Genomic DNA, 27,583 nt, shown 5'->3' on the forward strand with positions numbered 1-27,583 from the left:
CCGTTAGATCCTTAACAGGTACAACCACCAAAAATCTGGAGTAGTGATCTACGATGGTAAGAGCGTAGATATAGTCTGACCGGCTAGGTGTCAGCTTCACATGATCCAGCGCGACCAGTTCGAGCGGCCGTTTGGTGATGATGGGCTGCAAGGGAGCCCGTTGGCTGTCACGGTCCTTCCTGCATAGGCTACATGGACCGCACTCCCGACACCACTTCTCAATGGCTCTCTTCATGCCAATCCAATAGAACCTCCCTCGCAATAGCCTCTCCAGCTTCCTCCATCCGAAGTGTCCGGCTCCATCATGGTAGGCTCCCAGAACCATGGGCGCATCTTGCCTTGGCACCACTATCTGCCATACCAATTCATGAGTACGTGGGTCGATGCTCCTCCGGCACAGCTTACCATCGTGAATAAACAGTTTGCTTCTCCCCTTCCACAGCTGTCGTGTCTCCTGTGGATCATCTGGGCCGGGATGCAACCCTGCCTGCGTCAAGAGCTCTTTCACCCGACGGACCGCGGGGTCACCATCCTGGGTCTCCGCCCATCCGTGATGGGGCAGGGGATTCAGTGTGGCATCCTGTTGGTTCTTGTGCCTGTTCTTCACATGATGGGAGTACTGAGCGGCTTTGGGGCGATGGAATGCGGGCAGCTCTACCTCTTCAAGTGCCTCCGGGTCCTCCCCCATTTCTGGCAAATTGGGCATCCAGGACAAGGCATCGGCATTCACATTCTTGCGTCCTGCCCGGTACTTGATGGTGAAGTCGTAGTTGGACAGCCGGGCCATCCACCGCTGTTCCAAGGCCCCGAGTTTGGCTGTATCCAAGTGCATCAGCGGATTGTTATCCGTGAAGACGGTGAATTTTGCCGAGGCCAGGTAGTGTTTGAACCTCTCTGTCACTGCCCAGATGATGGCAAGGAATTCCAGCTTAAAGGAACTGTAGTTGTCAGGGTTCCTTTCCGTGGGACGAAGCTTCTTGCTGGCGTAAGCGATTACCCTCTCCTTGCCTTTCTGGACCTGGGACAGCACGGCCCCCAATCCTACATTGCTGGCATCCGTATACAGCACAAACGGTTGGTCGTATTCAGGGTAGGCCAGTACCTCTTCTCCCATCAGTGCCGACTTCAAGCAAGTGAAGGATCCTTCCAGCCCCTTGTTCCAATCAAATGGGGCGTTTTTCCCCCTGGTCTTCTTTGATTGGCCCACCAACAGGTCTTGCAAGGGCGCGGCCTTCTTGGTGAAGTCCTTAATGAACCTCCGGTAATAACCTACCAGCACGAGGAACTGCCGGACTTCGTGGAGGTTGCTGGGCTTCGGCCAGTCCTGGATCACCGTGACCTTGTCGGGGTCTGGGGCCACTCCATCAGCACTCACCACATGGCCCAGGTACTGCACTTTGGGTTTCAGCAGATGGCATTTGGACGGTTTTACCTTTAAGCCAAAGTTGGACAGGGCTTCAAACACCTCAGCCAGGTGCTTCAGATGGTCTTCGTAGGTCTTAGAGAAGACAATGACATCATCCAAATACAGCAGTACGGTTTCAAAGTTCTTGTGCCCCAGACAGCACTCTATCATCCTCTGGAACGTCCCCGGGGCATTGCACAATCCGAAGGGCATGTAGTTGAATTCGCAGAGACCCATCGGTGTCATGAAGGCCATCTTCTCTTTATCCGCCTCCGCCACGGGAACCTGCCAGTACCCACTGGTGAGATCTAAGGTAGAGAAGTAGTTAGCAGATTTTAAGGCAGCCAGAGACTCCTCTATCCTGGGCAGTGGGTATGCATCCTTATGTGTAATGCGATTCAACTGCCTGTAATCAACACACATCCTCATTGTGCCATCTTTCTTTTTAACAAGGACTAATGGAGCTGCCCAGGGGCTACAACTGTCTCTCACCAGCCCAGCCTCCTTCATTTCTCGCAACATGTCCTTGGCACACTGGTAATGAGCTGGGGGTACAGGGCGGTATCTCTCTTTTATGGGCCGATGATCTCCTGTGGGGATATGATGTTGGATCCCTTTCACCTGTCCAAAATCTAAGGGGTGTTTGCTAAATACCCGCTCGTACTCGTGAACCACCCTGTAGGCCCCCTGTTTCTGGTGGGATGGAGTAGAGTCAGTGCCCACATGCAATTCCCGACACCAATCTTTCGAGTGCCCTGCAGAACCGTTGTCCTCTGCAAGGTTAGACGGGACCTGTACAGGTGTCTGTATCACACTATTATTGACAGCGAACAGTTTGGAGAGCGTGGCATACTTGGTGAGATGGACCTCTTCCTCCCCACAATTAAGGATACGTACTGGCACCCTCCCCTGGCGGACGTCGACCACCCCCCTGGCTGTTAGGAGAGGCCTATTGTCTGAATACACGGGTTCTACGAGGGCCTGGTAGTCCTTACCCCTGAGGCCTATGGCTGCCCGACACCATATTAACATCTCACTCCTGGGGGGTATCGCGATAGGGTTTGAATCACTCACAGTGACACGACCAATTTCACCACCAGTCAGCTCTACCTGCTGTCTCTGCATCAGAGCTCTGATTTCTTTTTGCAGGGCGCGTTGTTCACTGTAGCCAGCGGTTTCTGCTACCTGTTGTAACAAGACAATAACTTCCGCAAGACAATTTTCTTTAACATTGGTACCGATAGTCATCATGGGATTACATTCACGGCGGTCAATATCAACAATTACAATCCCTTGGGCCTTCAATTCCACCCGCCCCACCTTGATGGTGACCTCTTTATACCCCACTTGTGGCAATGGCTGACCATTACTGGCTATTATGGTGAAATCGTCATCGGGGCCAGGAGAAATATCGGTGTCCTCCCAATACCGTTTATAAAGCACGTAAGGCATAGTCACCTGAGAACCGGTGTCCAGCAGAGCGTTCATGGGGATACCGTTGATCACAACAGGAAGAACTGGTCGCCCTCCAACTTACTTGGCTCTCCAATGCTGCGGGCCTGATCGTCCTACTCCTGGGGGTTGGCCCTTTGCCCCAGGGGTTGCTCGTTTAAAGGACAGTACCTTGCAAGGTGGCCCACCTGGTGACAGCGGCGGCAGATAGGTCGTCCGTCCCGATGGAAGCGATCGTTGTCCCGGCCTCTGGTCGGCGGAGTCCTCCTCTGTCGCATCCAAGGGACATCCTCTGGTCTGGAGGCCAGCTGGATCTTCTCCTTGGGGGCCTCCTGTAGGGACTGCACAGTCTGGGCTAAGGCAGCAATGCTCTTGGTCAGCTCCTGCATCTGAAGGCGGAGTCCTGCGGGGAGTCGTCCTCTAAGCTCTGGGCATCGGCCTCGGCGGCGACTGGAGCATCTGGCGCCACCTCCTGGTGGTACGTGAGGGCTTGACGCCTGGGGGGTACCGCACGGCTGGACTGTCGCTCCTGCAGCGCCTGGATGGCTTTATCCTTGAATTGCGCAAAAGTCAGGTCTGGATTTTGCATGGCCAGGAAGTGCAATTGGCCCCTTTGGTGACTGCACAGGAGCCCCTCAATGAACCGCTCTTTCAGGAGTTTATCTTCATCTTGCATGCTGCCGGGGTCACTCTGCTTAATGGCCCGCAGCGCCTCCTGGAGATTAAGGGCATAGTCCCGTAAGCTATTCTGCTCTGTTTGCATCCATAGAAAGTCAATTTAATTTCTGTAGCAGTACGGGTATCGAAGGTGGCTTTAAGCTTTGCAAAAACCTGCTGTGCAGTTCCCTTATCCGCGGCGGGCCAGGACTTCACTTCTCTCAAAGCCGCTCCAAAGAGTTGGTTTGTTATCATATGAACCTTCTGAGGGTCTGTCAAGGGGTAGAACTCGAGCAGGCTGCAGATCCCTTCTTTAAAGTCAGTTAATGTATGCGACTCCCCGGAGTATCGCGGGAGCCAGGCCGCTCCGGGCAGGTACGGCATAGAGAAGGGCATTATGGCTGTTGTGGTGGCGGCAGTCTCTGTCTGGCTGATGGGGGCAGCGGGCTCTGCGGCAACCGGTGGTGGTATTAGGGCCGCGGCTACGTCCGCTGCGGGGACTGGAGCTGCCTCTGTATCCACGGCTGCGACCACCGCCTCTGCTCCTCCCGACTCAGACATGGCCGTCCCTTCCTCCTACTAACCTGCTGGAGGTCGGAGTTCCTCTTCCGGGGTTGGCACTTTACCGCGCTTTCTCGTTCCGCGCTCCTTTTGACCGGTTCCACCCACGAAGCTAAGGCTCCTCCCTCCGTGTGCGGCGATGGCGAATTCTGGCGGGAACTCTTGGCGGCAATAGCAATGCACAGTCTTTGCAATAAGTCACAGTCCAAGCACAATAAATCACAGTTCCAAGGCACACATGACCTGATCCTTCAGGCTTAAGTATATCCTGTTCGTGACGCCAAATTGGAGCGCCCCCACCATCACAGGGCCGCGGGGTACCCGGTACCGGGCCTCTCTGTCTCGGTTCTGGGACTGTCACGGCGGCTAGACCCGGTCCGTGACCCTGCTAAGGGGCGTCCACTGAAAGTTGAGAGTGATGATGTGTGGTGCAGGGTGCGATGAATAACGAGGACACAGGGTTGCAGTCTCTTTACCTCTTTACTGAAGGTTTCGAGATACTCAATCCAGAGCACTGTTAACAGGGCTGGCTGAGACCGGCCGGTCCAAAGGCACATCCGGAGTTCCCTTAGCAGGTGGGAATCAGTGTCTACCTTCTAGCGCCTGTGTGTTGTAGTCCTTCCCTGCTGAGCACCCCGGGATAGTCCTCACAACTGTTGTGTCTGTCTCTGATGTTCGTTCTCTCCGTCCCCCAGATGATATGGTTAGGACGCACCCGTATGACGGGGTAGGCCTGGAGTTCTTCCGGGACCCTAGAGTCGCCCCTCTCCCACAGCTGCCTCCGTTGTCTGCTTAGGTGATTTAGGTGAGACAGTTCGCTTATAACTGACTGTCCTGCCGTGGTTTGAAGTAATGCTTAGAGTCTCTTACTTTCTCGGCGTTCCGGCCACCGACTTTGCGCCTCAGAAGGATGTTGCCTCGATCTTACAGCACGACTCCTTCTGGTCCTATCACCTCTGCGCTGTATTCCCGTTTCTCACTCCTTCACAATACCCCTCGCTTCTTGTCCTTTCCTAGGAGACTGCCGCTGTAAGCACAGGCACGGCTCCGTAACGTTCTTTACTGTTCACTAGGGCTCTGCCAGGATCCCACCTCTGACAGGTCCTCTCTCGAGCTCTTCCCAGCTCCTTTCTCCCTGACTTCCTGTCCAACCCCCCAGTTTTACCCAAGTGTGAGGAGTGGTCTAATAGATAGAAACCCCCCCCCTGGTGGCCGGAGTGTGAGGTGTAGTGTGTGTCTGTGATACCTGGTCAGGTGAACTCCTTTAGTGCAATCAGACGCACCATCACTCCCCTTAGTGGCGGAGCAACAGTACTGCAACGACCAGGACTCTGGGGCGCTGCATATACAGTACAGTACAACCTTCAAGTCTTAACTCCTTCCCAAGTACATGTACGTGACATGTTGGGTGGTAGTGAATGAAACTGTGCCCCTCCATATCTGACTAGTGCCAGCTGTGTAATACAGCCAACATCCATAACTGTCTAAGTTTCTGTTCACATGTACATTCTGTTCCATGAACCCTACCTAAGATTAAAGGGTTTTCCCATCCCCAAGGTCCTATCCCAGTATGTAGTAGGTTAAAAAATAATTAGCACAAACCTCCAATTAAAAATGTAATATAGTTTTTCTGATCCTCTAAGACTCTTTCCTCATGTGCAGGTGAAGCGCCCCCAGACACAGGGCAACGGAATACTCAGCACCGGGTCTCTGTGTCTCAGTTCTGGGGATGTCACGATGGCCCGACCCGGTCCGTGACCCTGCTAAGGGGCGCCCAAATAAAGGTGATAGTTTGTCAAGTGTTCGTGACGCCACCTGTGGTATTCGGTCAGGGCGACCGACGCTGCTAGGGGTCCGCTGGGGTGATGGGATGGCAGCTGGACGATATAACTTCCCACAGGTGAAGTATGCCCCCAGGGCTTCCCAAGGTGTGTGGATGGAGATGGTGAATGATGTGAGGCGCAGTAAATAACGAGGACACAAGGTTGCAGTCTCTCTACCTTTTACTGAAGACTTCAGGGTCCGCAGTCCAGAGTACCGCTCACGGGGCTGGCTGAGTCCGGCCGGTCCGAAGGCACATCCAGAGTTCCCTTAGCCAGGAAGAAATCAGTAGCCTTCCTACTAGCGCCTGTGTGTTGTAGTACTTCCCTGCTGAGCGTCACGGGATAGTCCTCACAATCTTCCTTGGTGTTTCTAATGTTCTTTCTCTCTGTGTCCCCCAGGTGGTATGGATAGGACAACCCGTATGACGGGGTAGGCCTGGAGTTATTTTATAGGGACCCTAGAGACGCCCCTCTCCCACAAGTTGCCTCCGTTGTCTTCATTAGGTGTAAAGGTGAGACAGCCAACCTAGAGTTAACTGCCCTGCCGCTGTTTAGAGTAATGCGTGAAGTCAGTACTCCCTCGGTGTTCCGGCCACCGGCTACGCGCCTCAGAAGGATGTTACCGATCTTATGGCAGGACTCCTTCTGGTGTTGTCTCCTTGCGCCGTGATTTCAATTCTCACTCTCCCAATATACTTCGCTCCTTGTCCTTCCTTAGGAGACTGCCGCTATGCAGTGCAAGAGCAGCTCCGTAACGATCTACCTGTGCTAGGCCGCTTTCAGGATCCCACACCTGACAGGTCCTCCCTGGAACTCTCCCAGGCTGCTTTCTGACTAACTTCCTATCCAACCCTCAGTTTTACCCGTGTGTGAGGAGTGGCCTAGTAAATAAGACCTTTTTCTCCCCCTGGTGGCCGGAGTGTGAAGTGTAATGTGTGACTGTGATACCTGCAAGGTGAACTCCTTTAGTACAATCAGGCGTACGCCTGGTGGAAGAGCGACGGTGCTGCAATAACTAAACTCTGGGGCGCTGCACAGGCATTGCAGGACCTTAGGTATCCATGGTTACGACCACTGATATAGTGACAGTTAGCTGCTAGTGGTCATAACCATGGATACCTAAGGTCCTGCAATGCTTGCACATGAGGAAAGAAACATCAAATTAGAAAAACTACATTTCTAATTGGAAGTAATTGCTAATTTTATTAATATTATACCTACTGTATGTTGGGATAGGATCTTGGAATACATTTTGATGCATATGTACATTTTATTTTGCGGGTACAGATAGTAACACAATTCCTTCATGTTTTTGTTATTTTATTTTTTTTTTTTTCACTTTACTTTGTTCATCATTGGCCTAAATTAAGTTTTTATATTGGTTTACATACATTTTATTGTGCTTTTTTCTGTTTTTAGCTTACTTTTTATGTCTTTTAATTTCTGCCTTTTTAAGTCTATTTTAAATGTCTTTAGTTTATTATATAAGTCAATATAGGCATGTTTTTTTTTCCAGATAAATTTTTGCACAAATGTAGTGTCCCTCTGAAGTGATTTTTATGTACACCCCAAATTTTTGTGCAAATTATGCAACATTTTAGCAGAACATGACAACTTTTTGCTATAAAAATGGCCAAAACAGGTAAAATGCAGAAATAGAGAGCAATTTTTTAATTTTGTGCAAAGTGAATGAATTTAATATGCAATTTTTAAGAATTTGGAGCAAAAAAAAACAATAAATACAAGATAAAAAAAGAAAACTGACTTCAAAAAATGAAGAAAAAGAATGAGTAGTCAAAAAGGTGTCAATGTAATACTGAATTGGGCGCCCTAAATTTAGAAATTCAGAAAATCCCAGTAAACAGTCGCAGTTTGTTATAACAAAAACAAACCACACTTTACTCACTAACCGCCCCATGTGCAACTCCGAGTATCTGCCACTGCTCCCTGTATCTGATACTGCTGCAGTGCTGACGTCGCATCATCAGCACAGTAGCCAATCACTAAGCGCAGCAGTAGCCAATCACTAAGCGCAGCAGTAGCCAATCACTAAGCGCAGCAGTAGCCAATCACTAAGCGCAGCAGTAGCCAATCACTAAGCGCAGCAGTAGCCAATCACTAAGCGCAGCAGTAGCCAATCACTAAGCGATGCAGTAGCCAATCACTAAGCGCAGCAGTAGCCAATCACTAAGCGCAGCAGTAGCGAATCACTAAGCGATGCAGTAGCCAATCACTAAGCGCAGCAGTAGCCAATCACTAAGCTCAGCGGCTCTTCACATTCACATGGAAAACCCAGTCAGCGCCACTAAATTCACTGATTGGCTGCAGCGCTGTTGACATGATGTCAGCACTATAAACGATAGCAGATAGTGGGAGCAGCTCAGGCTACTCTCTAATGATGATACATGTTTCTGCTGCAGCGCCCCAGAGTCCTGGTCGTTGCAGTAATGTCGCTCTGCCACTAAGGGGAGCGATGTTACGTCTGATTGCACTAAAGGAGTTCACCTGACAAGGTATCACAGTCACACATTACACTTCACACTCCGGCCACCAGGGGGAGCAAAGGGTTCTATGTATTAGGCCACTCCTCACATTCTGGTAAAACTGGGGGCTGGATAGGAAGTTAGGGAGAAACCGACTGGGTTTTGCCCAGGTAACATCTAGTGAGAGAAGAGCGTTGCTTGGGAAGATCCAGGGGGGTCCCTGTCAGAGGTGGGATCCTGACAGAGGCCTAGCGAAAGGACAGATCGTTACAGAGCCACGCCTGCACTTCATTGCGGCGGCATCTTAAGAAAGGACACGAAGCGAAGTATATTGTGGAGAAGTGAGAAACGAGATCACAGCACAAAGGCGATAGAACCAGTAGGAGTCGTGCCCCGAGATCGGCAACATCCTACTGAGGCGCGTAGCCGGTGGCCGGAACGCCGAGGAAGTAATGGGCTCCACGCATTACTTCAAACCAACGGCAGGACAGTTAATTTTAGGTTGGCTGCCTCACCTTAATCACCTAATGAAGACAACGGAGGCAATTGTGGGAGAGGGGCGTCTCTAGGGTCCCTATAAAATAACTCCAGGCCTACCCCGTCATACGGGTGCGTCCTATCCATATCATCTGGGGGACGGAGAGAAAGAACAGAAACATACATGACAGTTGTGAGGACTATCCCGTGGTGCTCAGCAGGGAAGTACTACAACATCCAGGCGCTAGTAGGTAGGCTACTGATTTCCACCTGCAAAGGGAACTCTGGATGTGCCTTCAGACCGGCCGGTCTCAGCCAGCCCTGTTAGCAGTGCTCTGGATTGCGGATGCCAAAGCCTTCAGTAAAGAGGTAAAGAGACTGCAACCCTGTGTCCTCGTTATTTACTGCGACCTACACCGTCACCTACACCTTTTATTGGGCGCCCCTTAGCAGGACCATGGACCGGGTTGGGCCACCGTGACATCCTCAGAACCGAGAGACCCGGATCCGAGTACCCCGCTGTCCTGCATCTGGGGGCCGCTCCACTGCCACAACGGGGGAGCACATGATTACAAGATAGACTGGAAACAGCTTGTAAGCACTGTGCTCCTTGCCCAGGAGACCGGCCACCTCTCCAGGTAACCTAGACAACAATCGCTGTCAAGTCCTAATCTGTCTCCATGTTGATGCCAGCCTAAACAACTAGGCTTTAGGGACTGGTGGCTACAAGGGGTATCCAATCCCTTTAACACTAGAGGGGGTCTTGTTTGATCACATCACTGAAGTGAAGAACTGCCCGGATCAGAGTTTTCTCAAATCCCAGCAGCTGCAGAAGGAGACAATTGGCTGCTGGACTTTTTTATGTCAGAGAGGAAATACGGCTCTCCGTCAGAAGTTTGTGCCTGGATAGGATCCCAATCCGTAATACTATAATAGTAAGAAAAATCCGGCACTCTGAGGTTAGTATGGTGAAAAAACATGAGAGTTTTATTACAGTGGTCCTAATAGATGCTGTGCTTTCAGCCACTAGCGTTGTGTTTAGCGGAGCTCACTCCTATGGGTTATAGAGTGCCCCTAGTGGTCAGCGATTGATACTACGTGTAGAGGTGGGGGGGAATTGTGGAAGCTTCGGCATCAGTCTAAACTCTGTGTACCAGATTGTATGTCAGAGGTGACAGGAGGTTAGAGAATTGCCTTCAGGGAGATTTTAGATGTAGAATATATATTGCACATAATAGCGTTCACGTCTCTAAAATGACAGCGAACAAACTCTTGGAGCCAGAGGGAGACCCCACAAACAGTATCAAAAAGTACTCCCATAAAAAGCCAGAAAATACCCTCATAAACAGTGGGAACAAGAGAGGACTCTCATCATTTATGTGAGCAGGAGAGGACCCCCATAATCATTACAGGCTTCAGAATTTTTTTCAAGTCACTAAAATAATAATAATAAAAAAATAGAAGTTTGATATTGCCATAATTGTACCAAATTGAACAAGGTAAGAATGAAACCCCAAAAAAATTGAAGGTGGAATTGCAGGATATTTTTTAGCATTTCACCCCATGTTGTATTTTTTCCATTTTCAGTACGTTATGTGGTAAAGAGAATGGTGTACTTTAAAATTACATCTCCACCTGCTAAAAAAACGCCTTAGGCTGGGTTCACATTACATTTAAGCAGTCCGTTAGATGGACTGTGTTACACCGCGGCATAACGCGGTGTAACGCAGTCCGTTAACGCTCCCATTAAGCCCTATTTCGGGCGCATCGCCAACGCATGCCAAAATGGTCGTGCGCTAGCGATTTGCCGTCATTGAGTGACGGACCCTGGGACGCGGGCTGCAGCATTTCCGGGTCCGTCACCGCTAGCGCAGATAGAGCATCTGCTAGCTCTATCTGCGCTAGCGCGATCAAATTTCGGCACTTGCGTTAACACAGCCCGTTTAACGCATGTGTTGAACGGGCTGCTTTAAAGCAATGTGAACCTAGCCTTATAGAATGATGTCGACAGAAAAATTAAAAAGTTATGTCTCTTCGAAAAACCCACACTTATGGAGAGACCAGTCAGTATTGGAGCGGGGCAAGTAATAGCTAGCAGGCACCAGCCTCAGATTAGTCATCGAGACACATACTCTAGCGCAGAAAGTGCAGACTGCACAAATCAGCTGGTGTGTTCCCTTTACGGCTCATACAAACTTGTGGATACCTAACAGTTAGGCCGGTTTCACACATCCTGATATTTCCGGTACCGGAAAAGAACAGTACTGGAGATGTCAGTGTCAGTGTGTGTAATACTTACGGCACATATCTATTAGATGCGCCAATTCTGGCACTTTGCCCGGCTCTTACCACTTGCCCTGTAGCGGTGGCAAGTAGGGTTCATATTTGTGGGGTTGATGTCACCTTTGTATTGTCAGGTGACATCAAGCCCACGGTTTAGTAATGGCGTCTATAAGACACCTATCCATTACTAATCCTATAGTTGTATTGTAAATACAGACACAGCCAGAATAAAGTCTTTTATTAGAAATAAAACAAAACACAATTTTCCATTTTTATTTAAAAATAACAAACACAGTTATACTCGACTAACGCCTAATTCCACTGAAGCCCTCATCTCCTGTAATAAAATTAAAATAAAAAAACAACAATATCCCTCACCTCTCCGTCGTTCTGTCCCACTCCATAATCCATGTCTGGGGAATGAATAGTTTTCAACCTGGACGGAGGGAAGATGCGACAGTCCAGGCTGAGAACCACTGGTAGCTGAGCATCATTGACCAGCGGTGACATCATTGTGGTTACCGCCAGTCAGTAAAGAAATGGCAGGGTGTCACCCTTATTTTTAATAACCAGCTGAGGGAAAGCAGACAGCTGTGAAATGGTGTTATTATTCTGGGAAGGGGTCAATATCCATGGAGCTTCCCAGCCTATTAATAACAGCTCACAGCTGTCTAGGTAGCCTTTACTGCTTTTTAAAAAGGGGGACCCCAAAAAAATGACATAGGGTCGCCCCTAATTTTTTATAACCAGCAAAGACTAAGTAGATAGCTGCGGGCTGATAGTAATAGGCTGGGAAGGGGCCATGGATATTGGTGGCACATCTATTTAGTTTGTAATTTAGCTTTAACTTACATAGAGAATTACAGTATGTAAAAGCGGAGGGTAAAAACGCGTTGCATATGCATGCTAGGTGAGAAAAATCACTGCTGTCTTTGATCTGACATTCTGATCAAAATCGGACATGTCTCCAATTTTTTTGTGCAGACTACTCAGTCCGTGGAAAAAATATCAGACATTTGCCCTGCCCCATAGAATAACATAATAACATGGGTATGAGTTCTATCAGTGAAAATGACAGATATCACTCGTCTGAGAAAGTTGGTCTTGTGCACGAGCCCTTGGAGTAAAATATCGTATAATCCTTCCAGTAAGCTGTAAAATGTCATGCATTATTCTTCCACAGTGCGTAAAAAAAGCAGACACGTTTTGTACTCCACTTCAAAAAGTTGTAAAAGATGATTTAGCCAATATGATCTAGCTAATGAAAATCACGCCTACATTGTTGAGCAAACCTAAAAGGTGATGAGGACAGAGAAAATCATTAAAAAAAAAATTATGAATTTGGCTCAAAAAAATCCAAATTAAAAAAAAAATAAAAATACTCAGAAAGAATGATGCATTGCGGCCTTTGTGTGCCTTAACTGTGATTACGGGATTTCAGTGGGTAGCTGTGGTGGCCACAGTTTGAACAAAGGCCCATGTTTATCTGTATGGGTTCCTATTGGTGGGAATAAAAAAAATAATAATAATAATATTAAAAATAAACAAAAAGCTTAAAAATAATATTGTTCCCATTTTTGGTTATCTAGGTTCCCAAAAAATGCAATAAAAAAATATGTACTCCTAAGTGTCACCAATAAAAACCAAAGCTTCTCCTGCAATAATAAGCTCTACCCAAAGAAAAAAAAAACTTTGGCGCTCAGGATATGGCAACACAAAAGGTTTTATGCTAGAACTGTGGAAAGAAAACACAAACCGCACATATGAAAATCATACGTTGATCTAATGCCGCTAAGGCTGTAAAAAGTAAGGACCCTCCGAGTGGTTGGTTCACCGTGACGCGGCAGTGGATTTCATATATGTTAAACTAAGAACCTCATGTTCAGTTTTTTACGTTTTTGCGTGGTGGCATTGCAGTAGGTTAACGGATGATTTTTTGGATTTTTGGATGTGTGGTCCATATCTTTTTTTCTACAGTTTTAACAAAAGGTTTTATATTTTGTAAAGGTCACACAATAGAACAAAAAGTGTCTCCATTGCTGTATGGACCCACAGAACATGTCATTTCTATAGCAAAGTCACTGCTGTAAAAACAGTTGCAAAGCAAAGAAATTGTTAGTTTTTCATCCATTCTACCATGAAAATTTGTAAAAGTGTTTCAGTGCATTATATGGTGCAGTATACATTATATAGAGTATATACATTTTTTTTTACAATGGTTCCATTAAAAATACAATTCATCCTACTCATCCAAGGTAATACATGCAACAAAATAATCAAAGCTGATACCCTGACGGTCAGAACTTACTATACATCGCCTTTATTTGCATTTGGAAATCTCAGTTCGTATACCTAGGACAGACACCAGAGGGCGCTATCATACTTTCTTTCAGTTGCATGTCCTCATAACACTTCACAGTGGACAGATTGGACGCCAACATAACATATTATTCACGTTAAAGTAACTTTAACCCTGGCTAACATTAAAGGGGTTGTATATTAGTATATGACCCATTTATAAAGGGCTTGTCCATTGCAGACAACATTTTAATAAAATGTCAATTTATATCAGCCCTGCATAACATATGGCCTGCGACAGGCGCTGCAGGATGTTGTGCGGCCCGCAGAGCTGTCTGGGATGCACTGTTGCTTCTTATTTTCAAATGTATTTGTGTCTTCCAGCTGCAAATACACTTACATAGTTTCCAACTTTTGAAGAACAGAAAGAGGGTTAAAGTAAGTGGCGCATACTGCAGCAAATTTTGGCCATGCCCCATGGCCACACCCCAATCCTTGCCCATTTACCATTTCTTTCTCCCTTGGGGGAGAGGTCAGAGTGTCGCTAGCAGTGAGGGACATTCAGCAGATGCCCGAGACTGCATGGCGTAGACCCAAACCAGGGACTGACCGCTGTATCTAGGATGGTTGGAACTAGAGATGAGCGGATCGATCCATGGGACTCCGGTCCAGCGTACAAGTCAGTGCTACCTGGTAACTGGATGGGAGGCCATGAATCTCTTACTTTCTGGTTTTTGTTTAGCCAGAATCTGCACCACAGCTACCACCTGACTCGGCATCCCCTTCAAGTTCATCCCTCCAGAAATGCTTCCTCCATCTCTTGGTTCTGCCCTACTCGGTTTACTCAGCAGATGGCAGCATTTGGTCATGAGTGCCATAGAACGTTGATGAATCACATATTTTACTCCCCACCCCCTTACAGAGGTCTCACTGCCTCATAGGGCCATCTTGACCAACACCTCTGATGGAGGGCCTACTGCGTTGTAGTGCTGTCCTAACCACCACCTCTTATGGAGGGTTCACTGTAATGTAGAGCCATCATGTCCAGCGGATCTACATCGTAGTGCCATCTTATTGAGGGCTCACTGTATCGTAGTCTCATCCTGACAAATGCATCGTATAGAGGGTTTACTATATCAAAGACCTGTCCTTACCACCACCTCATAGAGCGCTCACTGCATTATAATGCTGTCCTGACTACCACATCTTATGGAGGGCTCTAGGCATTTCATGGCAATCTGATTCCTTAGGTCAGTACGATTACGTAAAACTAGATTCCAAATATGCATAATCTTTTTATCATCTAAGTGGTGAAAAAATATCGAAAATTTGTAAAAAAAAAAAAAAAATGCTTGTGTCGCCATTTTCCATGGCCCATAATCTTTTCAATTTTTGGTCGATGGGTCTTTGTGAGGACTTTTTTTTGCTCCCTAAGTTTTATTGATATCATTTTGGGGAAGGTATATTATTTTGATTGCCTCTTATTGCATTTTATTGCATTCTTGCGGCAAGCAAAAAACGTAATTCTGGCATTTCTATTTTCTGTTCTCATTGCGTCGTTTACTGATCAGATTAATTAATTTATTATTTTGATAAATCGGACTGTGCCCACGATGCGGGAAGTAAGCGGATCATGTGCGGATGGTACCCGGGTGGAGGAGAGGAGACTCTCCTCCAGGCCCTGGGAACCATATTTGTGTAAAAAAAAAAGAATTAAAATAAAAAATAATGATATACTCACCTCTCAGCGCTGCACGCGGCCGTCCGGTCTCAGTTGCTGTGCGAGCAGGACCTGCGATGACATCGCGGTCACATGACCGTGACGTCACGAAGGTCCTTCTCGCACAGCATCTTTGGAACCGGACCGCCACGTGCAGCGCCGAGGAGATCGGGACGTCAGAGGGTGAGTATATAACCATTTTTTATTATTTTTAACATTACTATTGATGCTGCATATTGCTGCATATGCAGCATCAATAGTATAGGAGTAAACCCGCAGCGGAAACCACGATAAATCTGCAGGGATAACCGCAGCGGTTTTGCCCTGCAGATTTATCAAATCCGCTGCGGGAGAACCCGCAGAGGACCCAACCTACGTGTGCACATAGCCTAAAAGTCCGGCTGGTTTATTTCAGTCCTCATACACCACATCACAGGAAAACTTAAATACAGCCCTTGTCCTGCACAAAGTGAAACATAAATCACAAGTCCATACAATTGTGCTGGTTTGTTCACTTGCGTTACACTCCAGGTTCTTAGTCCTTTAACAAAGCCACACAATACAGGAGGTCTACACATCTCCAGACACAGAACCATGTGTGAGATAAACAGGTCCCATTTTACAATATAAACCACTCCAAAGGATGGAGATATGGTGAGCAACCTAACTCTTCACTGCTCGCATTAAGACCTGGCCCTATCATGGCCGACTAACTCCTCTCAGTACTATGTGTACTAGAGCATTACTCCAGGTTTTACATCACAAAGGACATTCACCTCTGTGATACAAATCTCCCATCCACTATGTGTCTGGCTGCCATCTTACACTATCTATCCATGCAAAAATACAATCATTTTTCCATGAAAAGATGGGTGGAAAGCTCCTAAAGTTGTCTCCAAAACCTTTATTATACAAAATAAAAAAAATGGGGGTAGTACTCTAAAATTAGACAATGAAAAAAGTATTTTAAACCAGCCCATGCATGCTGATTAAAATCCATTTTTTCATCCTCTGATTTTGGAGTGCTACTCCCATTTTTTGAAGTTTTTATCTATGTTTTGCTTAGAAATCCAATGATCCCACCAAACCTCTATATGGGAACTATTTACTTATTGATATATAGTTGTGAAACCCAAGGAAAAACCTCAGAGGAAATGTATAATATTAATAATGTTGGTGTAGAGTGGAATATTTCAGAAGTTCTCAGATTCCTGTTTTGGTGTGGTCAGGTCAGGACATACCGTCTAGTAGACTCGTTGCTATATTGTGATGTCTGTGTCATAGTAAAATGTGCCCTTGTTAGCCATGGCTTTGATTTGCCTTTGGGGCCAATGCCAGAGTAACTCTGGGTAATGTGTGTGTTGAATATTCCAGGCTCTGCGGATGCTATTAAATACATGTCAATAGATTTTATTGCACATCTGTAAACAGATCGGTACACGCTCGTCTCTTATGAATGGTAGCGCTAGAAAAGCCGTTGTCCTTGAGCCAATATTACATTTTCAACAGCACGGTTCATCTGACTTGGTTATAAACTTTAGTCCATGTTTATAAGATAGTTTTCACTTATGAGGCAAATGGGATATAAATCAGTGCATATAAGGCTGAAATGGTTGTTTAAGCTATTCTTCATGCTGTAGGGAGCACTAATAAAAAGACGTGTTGGCCCAAAAGAAAATTTCACACAGAAATTCTACTGACAATTTTAAGTAACTTTGTAATTACTTTACTTTTCATATTTTATTATTTTTTTTATGTTTTTTACATTTCTTGTTTTTCTTTATGCAGCACCCCAGAGTCCTGGTTGTTGCAGTACTGTGGCTCCGCCACTATGGGGAGCTATGGTACGTCTGATTGCACTAAAGGAGTTTCTCTGACCAGGTAACACCTCACTACACTTCACACTCCGGCCACCAGGGGGGGCGGTCCTATCTAGTAGGCCACTCCTCACACTATGGTAAAACTGGGGGTTGGACAGGAAGACAGGGAGAAGTAGCTGGGAAGAGCTAGTGAGAGGACCTGTCAGGGATGGGATCCTGGCAGACTCCTCAGAGCAGAACTAACCAGTGCACAACGGGAATACAGTAAAGAAGTATTGGGACCAGAAGGAGTCGTGCTGTTAGACCGAGGCAACATCCTTCTGAGGCGCAAACAGTCGGTGGCCGGAACGCCGAGCAAGTAAGAGACTTTAAGTACACTGCAAACCACGGCCGGACAGCTAATTACAGGTTGGCTGTCCCACTTAACACCTAAGCAGACAACGGAGGCAGCTGTGGGAGAGGGGCGACTCTAGGGTCCCGGAAGAACTCCAGGCCTACCCCGTCATATGGGTGCGTCCTACCATATCACCTGGAGGACGAAGAGAACGAACAAATAGAGACAGATAGAAACAGTTGTGAGGACTATCCCGGGAGCTCAGCAGGGAAGAACTACAACACCCAGCGCTAGAAGGTAGACACTGATTCCCACCTGTAAAGAGGACTCCTGATGTGCCTTTGGACCGGCCGGTCTCTGACAACCCAGTTAACAGCGCTCTGGACTGAGGTCTCCAAAACCTTCAGTAAAGAGGTAAAGAGACTGCAACCTGGTTTCCTCGTTATTTACCGCGACTTGCACCCCACAACTGCACCATTATTACCGCTTATTGCACCGGACGTCCCCCACTGACAGACAGGGCCACGGACCGGGTCTAGCCACCGTGACAACCCCAGGACTAAGACCTAGAGGCCCGGCTCCGGGTACCCCTAGGCCCTGCGGCGGTGTGGGGGCGCTTCAAACTTGGCGTCACGAACAGGATCTACTTAAGCCTGAAGAATCAGGTCATGTGTGCCTTGGAACTGTGATTTATTGTGCTTGGACTGTACTTTATTGAAAAGACTGTGTGCTGTGCCATTTGCCGCCAAAATTCGCCATTGCCGCGCACGGAGGGAGGAGCCTTAGCTACGTGGGCGGAACCAGCCAAAAGAAGCGCGGAACGGAAAGCGCGGTAAGGCGCCAATCCCGGAAGAGGAACTCCGTCCTCCGGCAGGTTAGTGGGAGGAAGGTACAGCCATGTCCGAGTCGGGAGGAGAGGAGGTGGCAGCCGCGGACGCAGGGGCAGCTCCGGTCCACGCAGCGGGTGAAGCCGCGGCCCTAATACCACCACCGGTTGCCGCAGAACCCGCTGTTCCCCTCAGCCAGCCGGACACTGCAGCTAGCACAAAAGCCATAATGCCCTTTTCTATGCCGTACCTGCCCGGAGCGGCCTGGCTCCCACGATACTCTGGGGAGTCGCATACATTCACTGACTTTAAGGAAGGGCTCTGCAGCCTGCTCGAGTTCTATCCCCTGACAGAGCCCCAGAAGGTTCATATGATAATCGGCCAACTCTTTGGGGCGGCTCTGAGAGAATTGAAATCCTGGCCCGCTGAGGATAAAGGAACGGCACAGCAGGTTTTTGCAAAGCTTAAAGCCACCTTTGATACTCGCACTGCTACGGAAATTAAACTGACTTTTTATGGATGCAAACAGAGGCCACAGGATAGCTTGCGGGACTATGCCCTTAATCTCCAGGAGGCGATGCGGGCCATTAAGCAGAGTGACCCCGGCAGCATGCAGGATGAGGATAAACTTCTGAAGGAGCGGTTCATTGAGGGGCTCCTGTGCAGTCACCAGCGGGGCCAATTGCACTTCCTGGCCATGCAAAATCCAGACTTGACTTTTGCGCAGTTCAAAGATAAAGCTATCCAGGCATTGCAGGAGCGACAGCCCAGCCGCGCAATACCATCCAGGCGCCCCGCTCTCACATACCACCAGGAGGTGGCATCGGATACCCCAGTTGCCGCGGAGGCCGATGCCCAGAGCTTCGAGGACGACTCCCCTGCAGGACTCCGTCTTCAGATGCAGGAGCTGACCAAGAGCGTTGCTGCCCTAGCCCGGACGGTGCAGTCCCTACAGGAGGCCCCCAAGAAAAAGATCCAGCTAGCCTCCGGACCAGAGGATGTTCCCTGGACGCGACAGAAGAGGACCCCACCGACCAGAGGCCGGGACAGCGATCGTTTCCATCAGGACGGACGACCCATCTGCCGCCGATGTCACCAGGTGGGCCATCTTGCAAGGTACTGTCCTTTAAACGAGCAACCCCTGGGGCAAAGGGCCAACCCCCAGGAGTTGGACGGTCAGGCCCGCAGCATTGGAGAACCAAGTATATTGGAGGACGACCAGTTCTCCCTGTAGTGATTGATGGAATCCCCTTGAATGCTTTGCTGGACACCGGTTCTCAGGTGACGACTATACCTTACGTGCTCTACAAACGGTATTGGGAGGACGCTGATATTACTCGTGGCCCTGACGATGATTTCACCATAATCGCCAGTAATGGTCAGCCGTTGCCACAAGTGGGGTATAAGGAGGTCACCATCAAAGTGGGGCGGGTGGAATTGAAAGCCCAAGGGATTGTGATTGTTGATATTGATCGTCGAGAATGTAATCCCATGATGACTCTTGGTACTAATGTTATAGAAAATTGTCTTGCAGAAGTGATTGTTTTGTTGCAACAGGTGGCAGAAACCGCTGGCCACAGTGAGCAACGTGCCCTGCAGAAGGAAATCAGAGCTCTGATGCAGAGACAGCAGGTAGAGCTGACTGGTGGTGAGATTGGTCGTGTCACTGTGAGTGATTCAAACCCCATCGCGATACCCCCCAAGAGTGAAATGTTAATATGGTGTAGAGCAGCCATAGGCCTCAGGGGTAAGGACTACCAGGCCTTGGTAGAACCCGTATATTCAGACAATAGGCCTACTGTTCTGACAGCCCGGGGGGTGGTCGACGTCCGTCAGGGGAGAGTGCCCGTACGTGTCCTCAATTGTGGGGAGGAAGAGGTCCACCTAACCAAGTATACCACGCTCGCCAAACTGTTCACTGTCAATAATAGTGTAATACAGACACCTGAACCCTTGGTCCCGTCAAACGTGGCGGAGAACAAAGGTTCTGCAGAGCACTCGAAAGACTGGTGTCGGGAATTGCATGTGGGCACTGACTCTACCCCATCTCATCAAATACAGGGGGCTTACAGGGTGGTACACGAGTATGAACAGGTATTCAGCAAACACCCCTCAGATTTTGGGCAGGTGAAAGGGATCCAACATCACATCCCCACGGGAGATCACCGGCCCATAAAAGAGAGATATCGCCCTGTACCCCCAGCTCATTACCAGTGTGCCAAGGACATGTTGCGGGAAATGAAGGAGGCTGGGGTGGTGAGAGACAGCTGTAGCCCCTGGGCAGCTCCGTTAGTCCTTGTTAAAAAGAAAGATGGTACAATGAGGATGTGTGTTGATTACAGGCAGTTGAATCGCATTACACATAAGGACGCATACCCACTGCCCAGGATAGAGGAGTCTCTGGCTGCCTTAAAATCTGCTAACTACTTCTCTACCTTAGATCTCACCAGTGGGTACTGGCAGGTTCCTGTAGCGGAGGCGGACAAAGAGAAGACGGCCTTCACGACGCCAATGGGTCTCTGTGAGTTCAACTACATGCCCTTCGGATTGTGCAATGCTCCCGGAACGTTCCAGAGGATGATGGAGTGCTGCCTGGGACACCTGAACTTTGAAACCGTGCTGCTATATCTGGATGACGTCATAGTCTTCTCTAAAACCTACGAAGACCATCTGAAGCACCTGGCCGAGGTGTTTGAAGCCTTGTCCAACTTCGGCCTAAAAGTGAAACCGTCCAAGTGTCATCTGCTGAAACCTAAAGTGCAGTACCTGGGCCATGTGCTGAGCGCTGAAGGAGTGGCCCCAGACCCCGACAAGGTCACAGTGATCAAGGACTGGCCAAAGCCCAGTGACCTCCACGAAGTCCGGCAGTTCCTCGGGCTGGTAGGCTATTACCGGAGGTTCATTAAAGACTTCACCAAGAAGGCCGCACCCTTGCAAAACCTGTTGGTGGGCCAACCAAAGAAGACCAAAGGGAAGAACACCCCCTTTGACTGGAACGGGGAGCTGGAGGAGTCCTTCACCTGCTTGAAGTCGGCGCTGACGGGAGAAGAGGTACTGGCTTACCCCGAATACGACCAACCGTTTGTGCTGTACACAGATGCCAGTAATGTGGGACTAGGAGCCGTGCTGTCTCAAGTCCAGAAAGGCAAAGAAAGAGTGATCGCTTACGCCAGCAGGAAACTCCGTCCCACGGAAAGGAACCCTGACAACTACAGTTCCTTCAAACTGGAATTCCTTGCCCTTGTCTGGGCAGTGACAGAGAGGTTCAAGCACTACCTGGCCTCCGCGAAATTCACCGTCTTCACGGACAACAATCCGCTAACGCATCTGGGTACTGCCAAACTCGGGGCTTTGGAACAGCGGTGGATGGCCCGGCTGTCCAACTATGATTTCACCATCAAATATCGGGCAGGACACCAGAATGCCAATGCCGATGCCCTGTCCCGAATGCCCAATTTACCAGAAGTGGGAGAAGACCCGGAGGCACTTGAAGAGGTGGAGCTGCCTGCCTTCCATCGCCCCAAAGCCACTCAGAACTCCCACCATGTGAAGAACAGGCACAAGAACCAACCGGATGCCACGCTGAATCCCCTGCCCCACCACGGATGGGCAGAAACCCAGGATAGTGACCCCGCGGTCCGTCAGGTGAAGGAGCTCTTGACGCAGGCTGGGTTGCACCCTGGCCCAGATGATCCACAAGAAACCCAACAGCTGTGGAAGGGGAGAAGCAAACTGTTTATCCATGATGGCAAGCTGTGCAGGAGGAGCATCGACCCACGTACTCATGAATTGGTGTGGCAGATAGTGGTGCCAAGGCGAGATGCGCCCATGGTTCTGGGAGCCTACCATGATGGAGCCGGACACTTCGGATGGAGGAAGCTGGAGAAGCTGCTCCGAGGGAGGTTCTATTGGATTGGCATGAAGAGAACCATTGAGAAGTGGTGTCGGGAGTGTGGTCCATGTAGCCTGCGCAGGAAGGACCGTGACAGTCAACGGGCTCCTCTGCGGCCTATCGTCACCAAACGGCCGCTTGAACTGGTCGCGCTGGATCATGTGAAGCTGACACCTAGCCGGTCGGGCTATATCTACGCCCTTACCATCGTGGACCACTACTCCAGGTTTTTGGTGGTTGTGCCTGTCAAGGATCTAACGGCTAGGACTGCCGCCAGGTCCTTCCAGCAGCACTTTTGTAGGCCCCATGGCTACCCAGAGAAAGTACTGACCGATCAGGGGCCTGCATTCAAAGCGGAAGTGTTCCAAGAATTCTGCCAGCTGTACGGGTGTAAGAAGATCAGAACCACCCCGTACCATCCTCAAACCAACGGGATGTGCGAGAAGATGAACCAGGTAGTAATTGATTTATTGAAGACCTTGCCTGTGGAGGAACGGAACCTGTGGCCGACGAAGTTGCCTGATCTGGTGGATATGTACAACCACATCCCAGTAAGTTCCACCAACTGTACTCCAGCGTACCTGATGCGAGGAAGGTCTAGTCGGTTACCCGTTGATCTGGACATGGGGGTCCTAGTACCCGAAGATACCTCGCCGGAGGCAGATTGGGATACAGAAAGGCAGCGAAGATACTGCGAAGTACAGGAGTGTGTAGAGAGAAGTCTCGCCCAGGCTAGGCAGAAACAAGAAAGGGACTACAATCAACACGCTCCTGCGATTCCCCTGTCACCTGGTGAGCAAGTGCTTAAACGAAAGAGGAGGTTACACAAGCTCGATGACCAATGGGAAGCGGAACCGTATACCATCTTGCCATCCGACTTCGACAACACTAAGGTCTGTCTCATCAGCAAGGACAGAGGGGAGACCTCGACAGCGGTATCCAGGGATCACCTTAAGGTCTGCCCCGACAAGTTGAAAGAGAGGGGCACGGCCCCAGAAATCTCCCCGCCGGTGGAAAAGGAGAAAATGTTCCATACTGTCCTTGGTGACTTTCCCCAGTCCTGGACTCAGATAAACCAAGCCGTTGTGGTACCTGTCGTATTGTTTCAACAGCCGGACCCGCCAAAAACAATGGTGGTACCAGATCATCTGGCTCCACTACCTCAACAAGCCTTACCTGATGAAGCCCTGCCAACCGTTGAACCGACAAATCCTCCCTCTGCTATCGGTGAATCTGCTGTACCCACTGTTGATAGCAGCAGCTCTGAGAGCCCTAACCTGCCAGTGCTACCCCGACTCACTAGAAGTGTAGCTAGAAGACAGTGCACTACACCAGCGGTAGCAAGCATAGCGGGCCCTGTTAGGCCAATAGCAACCCCTGTGCTGCGAAGGTCCACACGCAGCACTCAAAACCAAACTCCCCTCCGCTACAAACCTTGGAGGTATTAATAAGGGCTGCTCTTTAGTTAAGAATGTTTTTTTGTGTGTATTTTTGTTACAGGTTTTAAATGGACAATAGAGTAATGGACGGTGAATTGCTCAAAAACTTTCATAAGGGGGGACCCCTTTGTTTACCCGGGGTCCCCGCTGTTTCAACCACTGAACTGAGAGTCATAAACTGTGCATGACCTAACTTTTGCAACGTTCAAGAATCCTCACCTCCCGTAAAGGGAAGCATTGTTATGTTCAATTGTTATGCTATTTCAAAAATTTGTGTGTTTTCTGTTAACATGTATTATTGTTCTTGTTTTCCCAGTCCCGGAGTACTGGATTTAACCGGGGGGGAGTGCAGCACCCCAGAGTCCTGGTTGTTGCAGTACTGTGGCTCCGCCACTATGGGGAGCTATGGTATGTCTGATTGCACTAAAGGAGTTTCTCTGACCAGGTAACACCTCACTACACTTCACACTCCGGCCACCAGGGGGGGCGGTTCCTATCTAGTAGGCCACTCCTCACACTATGGTAAAACTGGGGGTTGGACAGGAAGACAGGGAGAAGTAGCTGGGAAGAGCTAGTGAGAGGACCTGTCAGGGATGGGATCCTGGCAGACTTCTCAGAGCAGAACTAACCAGTGCACAACGGGAATACAGTAAAGAAGTATTGGGACCAGAAGGAGTCGTGCTGTTAGACCGAGGCAACATCCTTCTGAGGCGCAAACAGTCGGTGGCCGGAACGCCGAGCAAGTAAGAGACTTTAAGTACACTGCAAACCACGGCCGGACAGCTAATTACAGGTTGGCTGTCCCACTTAACACCTAAGCAGACAACGGAGGCAGCTGTGGGAGAGGGGCGACTCTAGGGTCCCGGAAGAACTCCAGGCCTACCCCGTCATACGGGTGCGTCCTACCATATCACCTGGCGGACGAAGAGAACGAACAAATAGAGACAGACAGAAACAGTTGTGAGGACTATCCCGGGAGCTCAGCAGGGAAGAACTACAACACCCAGCGCTAGAAGGTAGACACTGATTCCCACCTGTAAAGAGGACTCCTGATGTGCCTTTGGACCGGCCGGTCTCTGACAACCCAGTTAACAGCACTCTGGACTGAGGTCTCCAAAACCTTCAGTAAAGAGGTAAAGAGACTGCAACCTGGTTTCCTCGTTATTTACCGCGACTTGCACCCCACAACTGCACCATTATTACCGCTTATTGCACCGGACGTCCCCCACTGACAGACAGGGCCACGGACCGGGTCTAGCCACCGTGACAACCCCAGGACTGAGACCTAGAGGCCCGGCTCCGGGTACCCCTAGGCCCTGCGGCGGTGTGGGGGCGCTTCATTTACTATTCATAATCAAAATGAGAATAAAAATTCAGCTGGCTCCGTCCTGGTGCCCAGCAGACAATCGGACTGTTACTCCCCTCTCCCGGATCCAGCATTGTTCTTGCCATCGTCCTTTCCTTTCACCAGGCCTCTCTGCTCCTCGGTGCACCTGGTTGTGCTCTTATGATGCCATCTCACGGGTACAATGCCACCTGAGTGTTCAGGTAGCTGTCATTCTGCCACTACTTAGTGTTAAGAATGCCCTCCACATCAGCCATTGGTGTTCCAGTACTACTTCTACAATCGACACCGCTCCCACAACTCTGTTATTCTGATATTCTGCTGGGCCCACTGTACTACATTAGCTACCACTGCAACTGTACAAATCTGTTTTTCAGATCATTATTGTTCCAACACTACTACATGTGCCACTGCTGCTGCAACATATGTTATTATGGTTTTCACTGAGCCAGCGCTCCTACAACAGTTACCTCTGTGCCTGCTTTGCTCCATTAAGCATCACTGTGCCTACTGTTACTTCAGTCATCGCTACTCCAGTTGTGCTTATTCAGTCAGCGCTGTTCCAGCATTGCTACATCAGGCACCGCTGTTCCAGCATTGCTACATCAGGCAGCGCTGTTGCAGCATTGTTACATCAGGCAGCGCTGATCCAGCTGCGCTACATCAGGCACCGCTGTTCCAGCATTGCTACATCAGGCAGCACTGTTCCAGCATTGCTATATCAGGCAGCGCTGTTGCAGCATTGTTACATCAGGCAGCGCTGATCCAGCTGCGCTACATCAGACAGCGTAGTTCTAGCTGTGCTACATTAGGCAGCGCTGTTCTAGTTGTGCTACATCAGGCAGTGCTGTTCCAGCTGTGCTACATCAGGCAGCGCTGTTCCAGCATTGCTACATCAGGCAGCGCTGTTCCAGCATTGCTACATCAGGCAGCGCTGTTGCAGCATTGTTACATCAGGCAGCACTGTTCCAGCATTGCTACATCAGGCACCGCTGTTCCATCTGTGCTACGTCTGTCAGCGCTGTTCCAGCTGTGCTACATCAGGCAGCGCTGTTCCAGCATTGCTACATCAGTCAGCACTGTTCCAGCATTGCTACATCAGTCAGCGCTGTTCCAACTGCGCTACATCGGGCACCACTGTTCCAGCATTGCTACATCAGGCACCGCTGTTCCAGCATTGCTACATCAGGCAGCGCTGTTGCAGCATCGTTACATCAGGCAGCGCTGTTCCAGCTGCACTACATCAGGCAGCGCTGTTCTAGTTGTGCTACATTAGCCAGCGCTGTTCTAGTTGTGCTACATCAGGCAGTGCTGTTCCAGCTGTGCTACATCAGACAGCGCTGTTCCAGCATTGCTACATCAGGCAGCGCTGTTGCAGCATTGTTACATCAGGCAGCACTGTTCCAGCATTGCTACATCAGGCACCGCTGTTCCAGCTGTGCTACGTCAGTCAGCGCTGTTCCAGCTGTGCTACATCAGGCAGTGCTGTTCCAGCTGTGCTACATCAGGCAACGCTGTTTCAGCTGTGCTTCATCAGTTATTGCTGTTCCAGCTGTGCTCCATTAGTCAACACTGTTCCTGCTCTGCTACATCAGTCATCCCTGTACCAGCTCTGCTTTACCAGTTTGGCATCTCCCTCTACAGGCCGTTACATCTACCACACCACAACTCAACCATCCTACCATACTAGTGCCACATGTCGTGTTCTTTGAAGATCCACCTCTCCACGTGAGACATACAGTAACATACCTACCAGTTTAAGGCTGGACCCACCAACTATGTTACTGTATGTTTATGGGGCTTTCCAACTCTCCCCATGACAGATAGTATATAAGGATTGGGCATCTTGAATTTCAATGTCCATTCCTGTTCAGATGAAAGATAAGCCACCATTAAAGATGTCTGGCAGTGACTTACTCCCTCTCATCTTTGTAAACCTACACATGCTTTGCAAAATCGAGCATGCATGTCACTGTGTGCATTGTTGTGACATTGTCGCGTTTATTCTTTCTGCACAGTAACAACCCCTGTACTATGACATCACTGTGTGCAGTATGCCAATATTTTGACATCACTGGGTACACTAGATCTACATTGTTGTATCACTGTGCACAATATCCCACTGTGATTACATCACTGTAAGCATCATCCTTGTACTTGGACATCACTGTGTGCATTATTTCTTACTATGACAGCGCTGTGTGCCCTAGCCCTGTGCATTAGTGAGACCAATCATAACCATTTCTGATCATGCTACTAAAAGTGGTTTTGTCTGTGTGGCTTCATTTCAAGTATTGTTACTTGTACTCTGGATGAATCCCCGCACACTGGAGAGTAAAATCCTTAAATCCAGAGAACATATAAATCACCTTGTTGGTTTTGAGATCCGATTCATGCACCATTTAATGGTGGCATAAAAAGACTTCTCACTTCTTACACCAGGTGATGGTGAAGCATTGTTTTTACGCTCCTTGAGATGGCTTGCCAGCAAGAATAGGATCCATGCACGGCACTTACTGGACGTCACAGGTTGCAAATTGACCTCTCGGCAAACAGTTGTGTCTTTCTGCACCTAATGTCAGTTAGGGTAAGAGTATGCCTGGATATCCTTTTTAATATTACAGGCAGCCTTAGGGCAGGTTCAGACTGCTGCAGATTATCTCATCTGAGATAATCGGGACGATAATATTAATCAAACTCCGATCAGAGTTCGGTAACAGTATAATCCAATTTTCCTCAACGAGGAGAAGATAGGAAAAAAAAATCT

Source organism: Ranitomeya variabilis, chromosome 1 (genome assembly GCF_051348905.1).
Source record: "Ranitomeya variabilis isolate aRanVar5 chromosome 1, aRanVar5.hap1, whole genome shotgun sequence".
In the NCBI taxonomy this organism is placed as follows: Eukaryota; Metazoa; Chordata; class Amphibia; order Anura; family Dendrobatidae; genus Ranitomeya; species Ranitomeya variabilis.